The sequence below is a fragment of the Lates calcarifer genome, linkage group LG2 (assembly GCF_001640805.2).
Source record: "Lates calcarifer isolate ASB-BC8 linkage group LG2, TLL_Latcal_v3, whole genome shotgun sequence".
Lineage (NCBI taxonomy): Eukaryota > Metazoa > Chordata > Actinopteri > Centropomidae > Lates > Lates calcarifer.
In genome coordinates this window covers 19020354-19029598 of record NC_066834.1, presented here as the reverse complement: position 1 = coordinate 19029598, position 9245 = coordinate 19020354, and positions in this window count along the sequence as shown.

Genomic DNA, 9245 nt, shown 5'->3' with positions numbered 1-9245 from the left:
GGTGACAGAGAGTTCACTTGATACGAGGCCTGTCGATTAGTGCGTTTGCAGCTGACAGGTGGAATCCCAGGGGTGAGTCTGTCACTGCAGTCTGCTGCCAGGCCCCGGCCGCAGCTCCGCCGCCGCCACCGCCACCACCACAGGAGACGCCCATGCATGGGCGGGGATACAGACACACCGCGGCATCTCATTGGCCTGGCCAAGGCGGCCCGGCCTCCCAGTCAGAGCCTAGATTAAAGCTTTATTGTGCACAGAAAGCAGGGTGAAAGTCATGTTAATCCCCCACTAATACATTGCTATCAGTGATCTGTTTTTACAACACGATCCAAACAAGCTTCCTGGAATGGGCATTAATCTAACGGAGGGCACAATAGATTTTTGAGCCCATGCGAAATAGTATTTTTTGTTTGTTTTTAATGCATACTGTTGCAGCAGTGCATGGGACGCTGAAAAGCCCAGTGCTGAGAGGGCCTCTGCTGTTGCTAAGATCCATTAAGATGCAAATCTTTCTTTTTGGAAAGTTTTTTTTTCCTTTGAAAAGGCAACTAGGGCAAAAGGAAAAATCATACTGGGATGAAGAAAAACATGCCAACAGTTAAATCAGACAGTATGGCAAAGTCAGATGAGTCTGGAGACAAAGGCGGGCCTCTGAGGATTCACTGGGGATTTAGTAATATCACAGATCTAAATGAAACGCTGGTTGCTTGTTGACATTTTACATATACAACTTGTGTGTTGTTGCACGGCTGTAAAAACAGCCATGACAACTCGCAGATGCACGTTTAAAACAAAACTTATTTTACATGGAAAAATTCCTGGAGTATCAGTATAACTAACTCAAGGCTGCTTTTTTCAGTGAAAAGTGTCAAGCAATGGAAATCATGCATTAAAGCAAAACTGCCTCCAATTTGTACTTCAGCACAGTGCTTAGTAAAACACAATTTTCTAACTAACGCTACATTATAATGAACAAAATTCAGTTCAATCAGGTGACACCAATATTCTTGATGAACCTTTAACTCCTCAAAAATTCTTGGAAGTTCAGCCATACAATCTATGTGGTGCATTTCTGAGAGGGAATCATATATTAACTACTACCCAGTGGCCAATGTTAGTAATAATCACTTCAAAATTAACTGTAGGCCCTCAACATTAATGGTTATACAATAGTCTTGGTAAAAGCCAATAAAACTAGATTTGTCTCATTAAACATTCAGACAAAAATTAACATATGAAAGTCTGATAAATATCTGATCTTTATGGTATCAGCTATATTCATATAAGTAAACAGATATGTATATCATTTGCTGTCAGGCTGCTGCTTTAAGACAAAATAGTGCCTCTTAAATTCCAGATTCTACTAAAACGGTAACATAAACAGCAAAAAGTCCCGTTTAGAAAGTCATAAAGTCAGACATGTCTCTCTACAGTATGCTGACTATTTTCTGTGAAGTCCCTCATTGGATTGACAGCATCTTAATATAATTATCATAAATCACAGTTTCTGATTGAATGTTTTTTTTTTCCATTTACTTAAAACATAATATTTTTAAAAGAACATAAAACAGGTCAAAACAGTGATTTTCTGTTTATGTCTCAGTGACCTGTGGGGACTTAGGGAAAACTTTGAACGTGACACCAAACTATCAGATAAATATCTCTGTGGCTGGGGGCAGTCATTCGTGTGGACCCAAAGAGATGTGTATGATAACACGGGGGAACCCTAGTATAGATTTTCCCTCCTGTGTTTGTTGTTGCCTATGGAATAGCATTGTTCCTTACAAAGACAGAAAGACTCTGATTTCCCTCTCAGCACTTGTTAATCATCTATGATCATTCATGGGTCACAGGAATATTGTCCGTGTGCTGTGACCTTTGACCTCTTGATCTCCTGACTACTGGTTGTTTGTCGTCTTGCTGTCTAGGAAATTGGATAACACTGAAGAAGTAAAGAGACTTAATTCCACAAATTTAACTCATTTTAATTAAAAAGTTGTGTGTTTTGTTTCTCGCATTTTAAAGGCTGTGTTGTGCTGAGCCATATGGGGTTGGGGGTTGGGGCTCTGGGCAAGCAGCAAACTGAAAATGTGTTCATCTTAAAGTGATTGAAAATATTGTGTAAAATCAAGCATTGCATACTGGTAAGCTGAAAGTGTAGAAAAAAAAGAACTATTTAAAATTTTTTGAGTTTTTGACAGTTACGTGTCGTAGCCGCAGCCAGTCTACGATGCTTTATAAAAAAGACGACGACACAAATGTGTTCATCTCATTCTTGACACAGTTTAGGAAACACTTTTAAAATTTTATTCCAGCCTTGATGGCCAGTGTGAGTCAGTGGTTCAGACTGTCCTGACTGGTAGTCAACATATCAAAGCTCTTTCATTGTGTCTCACCCCTCTCGTTAGCTGAGGTGAGGATCTTAGACTGACTGGATGAGAGATGTCTGCACAACATAAACATTTATATGTCAGCATTAACAGGTTTGTTTCCATATAAATACTATGGTTATTCAGAAGTTGTAAATCAGATGTAGGTATGGGATTTTATGTTGTTGTGTAGAGATACTACCATCAGTGACCACACTGGTGTCAGATTGTTATTGGGGTAAATGAGGAGAGTCTACAGCATTTTATTAGAGAGGGTACTATCCTTAAGCTGATGAGACATTTTGATTTGTACATTAAAATCCTATTTACTGCTCTCTTGAGATGAGAATGTAATGGTCATTTCAGTGAAAGATAAATCAGCTCAATATTCAAACTTGGCAGATTGAGGCATTAGTCCACTGGGCTGAATTGTAATTACAAGGCATAGCATTATCTTTGTAGAGTGCTGCCAGGGTAACTTTAACAACATTAACATCAGTATTAAATCATGATTTTTTTTCAACATTTTATAGGAGGCAAATGACATAGTAGAGCTTTACTTCTTAATTTGAAAAAGCAGAGAGGTCAGCAGAGGTCTGGATTATTGTCTGTCCACAAAGTTTTTTAGTAGTTTGTGTTTAATCTGGTTTTGAGTCTCTCTGTGGCTTTGACCCACTTTCTATCTCTAAGTAACATGACGTAACAGCACATTATTAAATGTTTAATTTAATAGTGCAAATATTCACAATACTGTAAAAGCTCCACTTTAAGTCCATTGTGTCAAACAAACAGAGGAAATGAATCTTAATCCAAAAACTAGCATCAGTTTTGCATGGGGTTGCGTGCAATGACAGTCTCTCCCTTTAGATGTGTTATGTAATAGGAAGCTGTAATCTGTTACATAATAACAGAGTAAGTGAAATGTACTTAACTTAGTGGGTTCCAGGATTTGTTCTTCATCTCAAAGCCAGAATTGTGTCTTTTTCTTTTAACATCTGTAAGACACAAAAAAATTTCAAGTAAAAATCAAATATTGCTTTCACAATGTTAAATTAACCCTTTTCAGTCTGGTTCAAAGCTATAGCAGAGTCACAATGTCACAATGGTGGTGCTTTATTTTTGACACAATTCAGTAGTCCAGTAGTATCCAGTAAAGGCAAAATTACGAAAAGATAAACAATTGTTGGATAAAAGGATTTCAAAGTTGAAGGTAAATAGAATCTTTGCCTCAGATATTTTTGCTCTGAGCCAGAGATTGATTTTTCCTCCAGCGTTCTGTGCATTAGAGCTTCACATATCTTTTTTTTCTTCTCCTTTTTAGAAAGTCTTCTGTCTGTGGCCATGTGTGAAGGAATGTATTTCACAATAGGCATAAAAAACAGACTATGACATGGTTGGCCCCAATACAATTCAGGAATGTGGTTTGGGTTGAGTACATTGATTTGAGAACAAGCAGAATGTGTGTGTGCAGCTGTGTATCAAAAGCCTGAAATTTGTTATAAGAAAATCTTTGACAAATATTTCTTTATATTTTTTTTCCCACTTTTGTTTTCTTCCATCAGTCCACAACCCATCGAAGACTCTGTGCCTTCCTTCTCAACAGCAGAAGAAAGAATGTAGAACCACACACCACATACAGGACATAGAGTCCAAATAATGCAGCTAACACCATAGCCATTTTTGGACTGCAGTGATATAATGGCCAAATTATAATGCTTTCATTTATTTGAAACTGCTGATTGAAAACTGCTGATTGTTGGTGCAGTTTTAACTCTGTATAAGATATAAGATTATGGGGATAGATTAGCATCTATTTCAATTTGATATGGGGCTGCAACAACTAACTGATTACATTTTTTCATGTCCATAGGGCCATACACTGAAAGAGTTTTTGGTGGCTGTGGTAACTGTTCCTCTTCTCCATACTAACCACTGAGAGATCCCTTCCTACTGCAACTCCAATGTAAGACAAGGGGGACAAAGTCTACATTCATTCTGTGTAAAAATACACTGAGAAGTTCAGCTAATTTTCTATGACACAAAGTGTTTTCTCTGTACTCTGATACCACACTGAAGCTTTACTCATGAGCTGGATATAAGTTGATTCTCTGCTGTTAGCACTTAACGTTAGCAAACCTCTACTTTAACATTGTTTTATCTAAAAACACTCCAGATCATTGCTAGAATCACAAAGCATTAGTTACTGTAAGTATATGTGAAACCCCTCATTAAACAGCTGAACAAAACTGAAGCCTTTTTGTATTATGTTTAGTTAGTTTGACCAGTTTCATGAATTTGTTCATCACACAGTCTGGGAGATCTCACACTGCAGATGATCTGTCAGCCTCATTCAAACAGCAAAACACAAACCAAAGCCTCTCTGTTACCTGCATGAATATTTCTTGTCACAGTGAGTCAGTGGGGGGAAATCATTTCATCCTCCTCAGACTGATTTGCTTTCTGTTTGTACTGTTTAGTAGACTCACATTTTCTCTCTACAGAGGATATTTTTGGCTCTCCAATGTGGCAAACAGAGAGATGCACAGAGTAAAGAGAGAGAGAGAGAGAGAGAGAGAGTGAGAGAGAGAGAGAGGGAAAGAGAGAGTGATGGCTGTCACAGGGAGAGAGAGGCTCACAGAATTCCCCCGGCAGGCAGTGTGTGAGATCTGGGGCCCCGGGGCCCTTTGGATGGCTCACGTTGAATGGGTGCCCTGGCGAGGTGACCATGCTCATTGAGAACAGGTTACGAGGGGAAGGGAATGCTTTTGCTCTGCGTTTGCCCCCCTGACCCACTGTCCAACGTCTGGCTTGGCAGCTTTGAAATCCAACATATTTATTTGCAACGCTCTGAAGAGAGAGGGTGGAGCAGCTGTCAGAATAAAGTCATCGTCCTGCTGACAGCTTCATCTGCTGTTGAAGGGCAGCTATGACAGACACACAATGTCGCTGCGTCGGCCAGCCCTGGGCGAAGGACTGTCATATGTGGACATGCTGGGAATCTAGCAGCCACCTCCCCTCTCCCAAGCTCCCTTGATACGCCAGAATTATTTCTTTGGCCCAGTTAGAAATGTTTTTCATCTCAGTGTTCAAGGATGTCAAATGGGTAACATGTGGGAACTCTCCACCTCTTAGCTTGTCCATTTTTGCCTTTGTTTTTATCATTATGACAGAGATAGAAATGTATCTGTAAATTACATCTAAATATATATGTGTCAATGTAAATATTTATATTTGAGATTCACCAATGTTCCCTCTAAGTTGAAATTTTGGCTGGCTGCACACTGAGGAACTCTGGCCAAGAAGTCACACAATGATATAAAGGAAAACAGCGTGGTATGAGCTTTAAGCTTTAAGTTGAAAGTCTGAATTATGTTTCTGAGTGCTAGCCATCTTCTTTTTATTGAGGATGTTTTACATTTTGGTGACAAATAAGATATGATGCACTTTTCCTTTGCCTTTGAGTTTATGTCTCTATATTTAAAAAAAGAGAGAGATTATTGCAAGATTAAGATGTACACACAGCGACATAAAATGACAGCAGAGTGGCCTCTGTGTAGAGGCCTTCTACAGGTAATTGCATTAGCAATGCCCTGGCTGGGAGAGCAGCAGTACTGTGACCAGCTGGCATCATGCTAATATACATGGGGCATCCAGCATCCACTCCTATCAATAAGTCATTATCTGAGCCATGCCACTGATGGGCATCCTGCAGCCCTCTCTGCAGCTCAGACAAAGAGGATGGAGGAGGTTTCAGCACTGGAATGCTGCCCGAATATGAGGTGTTATCCATGCCACGGAACAGCAGGACCACCATTGCTACCATTACACATTCAGACTAAAATTAACAAATGGCCTGCACCAGTGGCATGTTCTTGCAGGTCCTGGTCTAAAAAATATGATCCAAGACAAGAATAAAGAAGAAAATAAAATTCCTAACGTGGATGGCAGGACCTCCCCTCTCATTTTCAGAATCCTACTTTTGTCTCTTTCCCGACTGGAAAATTTCAGCTCTGTTTACTGACTAAAATCTTTACAAACATTGTTGCTATAATTAACATGAATGAAGCCCTGTTTACAAAAATGTTTACACACCAAGTCACCTTATATTACTCTAGTTCATGGCAAACTGAGCTGTATGAGCAGTAGAAAGTATTTTCTCTACTGTGTTTTTATTTTCTTTTTTTCCTTCTTCTTGCCTCTCTGGCAACAAACACTTACCCCTATCTTCTTAATAAAGGTTGTTGTAGCCTGCTCAGGACTGAAAAGGGGTAATCCACTTCCTCTGCATATATCACACCGAAGATGATGCAGTAAAGACCCATAATCTCTGTTGTAAAGATAGAAATACAATATTATTCATCACAAAGTCTTAGGTCTCTGTCAAAGAAACTAAATGTAATTATAGGGTTAGTGCATCGATAATGCTGAAAATGATAGCATGAAAAACACTACCATTCATACAGTGAGTGTAAATGGAAAGGGCAACAACTACCTTCATCCTAATTCTAGTTATTTTCTAGATTGATATAAATGTATATAAAAAGTTGTATTTATCGATTTTGGCTACAGATCCTCTGAATTCACGGTATCTGTTCTCACTTCTGAAACCAAAACCTATGCCCTGAATCCAGGAATTCCAGTTTGTTTAGCACATCCAAGAGTTATCAGAAACCAAAACTCTTAATAGCAATTAATGATACCATGAGCCAGGAATTTATGACTGGGGGAAGTTAGCTTGAAAACAACTATTTTATTCTCCATCACGATCATCAGAAAGTCAACAGTACAAACTGGGGATGTCCAAAACATCTTTGGCCGAGCCTGATCCAAGTCCTTTTATAATGTGGATCCACCAATTCTCAGCCCCATACTTACATTTATACAGCAGCTAAATATATGCAATGTTTAATAAATATGTATCTGCCACACTGAAATGAACACCTGCTAAATTTCACACATTTGCCACAAGCTCATTGATTCAAATGCTGATGATCCTGGTTCAAAACTCTAATATTTTATAAGGTTAAATTACAGATGATATGAATGGAAGTTCAAGTCCTGAGACTGGTATGATGTGATCAGCTAGAGAAGGGATGTATCACTCTGTTGGAGTTGTTGGAACTACAAAAACATTTGGTCTCCTCATGATGGTGCAGTGGTGTTACAGAGTGGAACTTCTTCAGTACAGACAACAGCTACAGAGAAACTGCACAAACCACCAACTGACAAATTTAATTTTGGAGTGTCATCAACCTACCCATGGAATTAACATTAATTAACGACAGCTGATATGACCTGCCGCCAGCACAGTCTGCACCACCAAAAAACAAGAAGCTGTTACCTGAATGTTTCATACACTGCTACTCTTCGCAAATGAGAAACAGAGCTTAGTGAATTTGTGTATGTTGCCAACGTGGTCGTCAGAATTCAGTCACTTTGCGTGTGGCCAAATAATTTTTTACCCTCACACATTTGCATATAGTATACAGCGAAATGCTTGTACTGTGGGTTGTCATATAAAGGAGAGCAGTGCTGAAACACTGGCAGGCTGAGGTGGTTAGATCACACAGTACAATAAGAAAAGGATCTGCATTTGATCAGGTTTATTTTAGCTAATACTCATCCTTTGTAATATCCTGACATCCCTGATAATAGGTCTCAGGGATGTCAGGATATTTCATCAGGATCAGCTCAGAACAGCTCTATGAGGAAATACCACATTCATGCTACAGAGTTATTTAACAGGAATATGACTTGCATTTAATTAAATTCATTGATGCAATGCGCTGACAAATACAATATATTGCTGCTTACAACTGTGCCAATGTAATGGTGCTTGTCAAATTAAGATGGCCATGTTTTTGTTTGACATAGTGTTGGTCTGAGCAGATCCTAGACAAGAAGTAAATACAGAGGAATGTTGCCTCACTCCACATGCTGCCACAGAATAGCTGAACAAAAGCTGGACTTTGCTGTGACATGAACTGCCCCGCATACACCCACAGCATCGCCACTAAACCTCTCAGCACCGTCTCCACCATCAGCTCAAATTACCATCCACCTCTAATTGATATGAACAATAACAGAAGAAAGCTTGTTAATGGTGAACATAATTGTCCCAGACAAAAGGCCAAACACCGCAAATCACACTTTTTCAGCAGGAGCGAGCAGAAGGCGACGTCTGGGCTGCGGCCAGTGAGCGGGGAGAGATATTTCACTACAGATATCCATCTACCACCTGAATCACATTTCATTACCGGGTCACCCATTAAACAGAGCGCTGAACTCCAAAAGCTCCACTTTCACAGCCTGATACACAACATGTCATTGCTTCATATTTATGAGTATACATGACATAGAAAACATATGTGTGTGGATTAAGCATGTGTAGTTTCTAAGCATGATTAAAAACTATTTATCTAAAGAAATGAATTCAAATTTCGGTTTTAAACATTTGGTAAATCAAAAGTCAAAAAGGCTGTATACATAAAAGGTCCAATATTGTACTAAAATCCATTTTCCCTCATTCTTAATCTCCTGTGGAATCCTTGGTGTGTGTACTCGTGTTTTTCATTAGGTACATTGCATTAAGCACTACAAGATAAAGCTCCAGCCTGCTGGAGATGTTAAATGAGGTAGACAAGGCTTAAATCCTCCACTGTGTGGATAACTGGCTCACCACTCTCTCTATTTCTAACACACTGCTGAAAGGAGGAGGGTTAACTATCAGCTATAATGTGTAACTGAAGATCAGCTTTCCCCCGCGGCTTCACTCCTCACACCCCCCTCACCCTCACCCCCCTCCTCCCACCATACTGCACCCTCCTCCCCCATCCCAGCCCCTCCATCCCCTCCCAGCATCCCCTGCTGCTGTTGTTG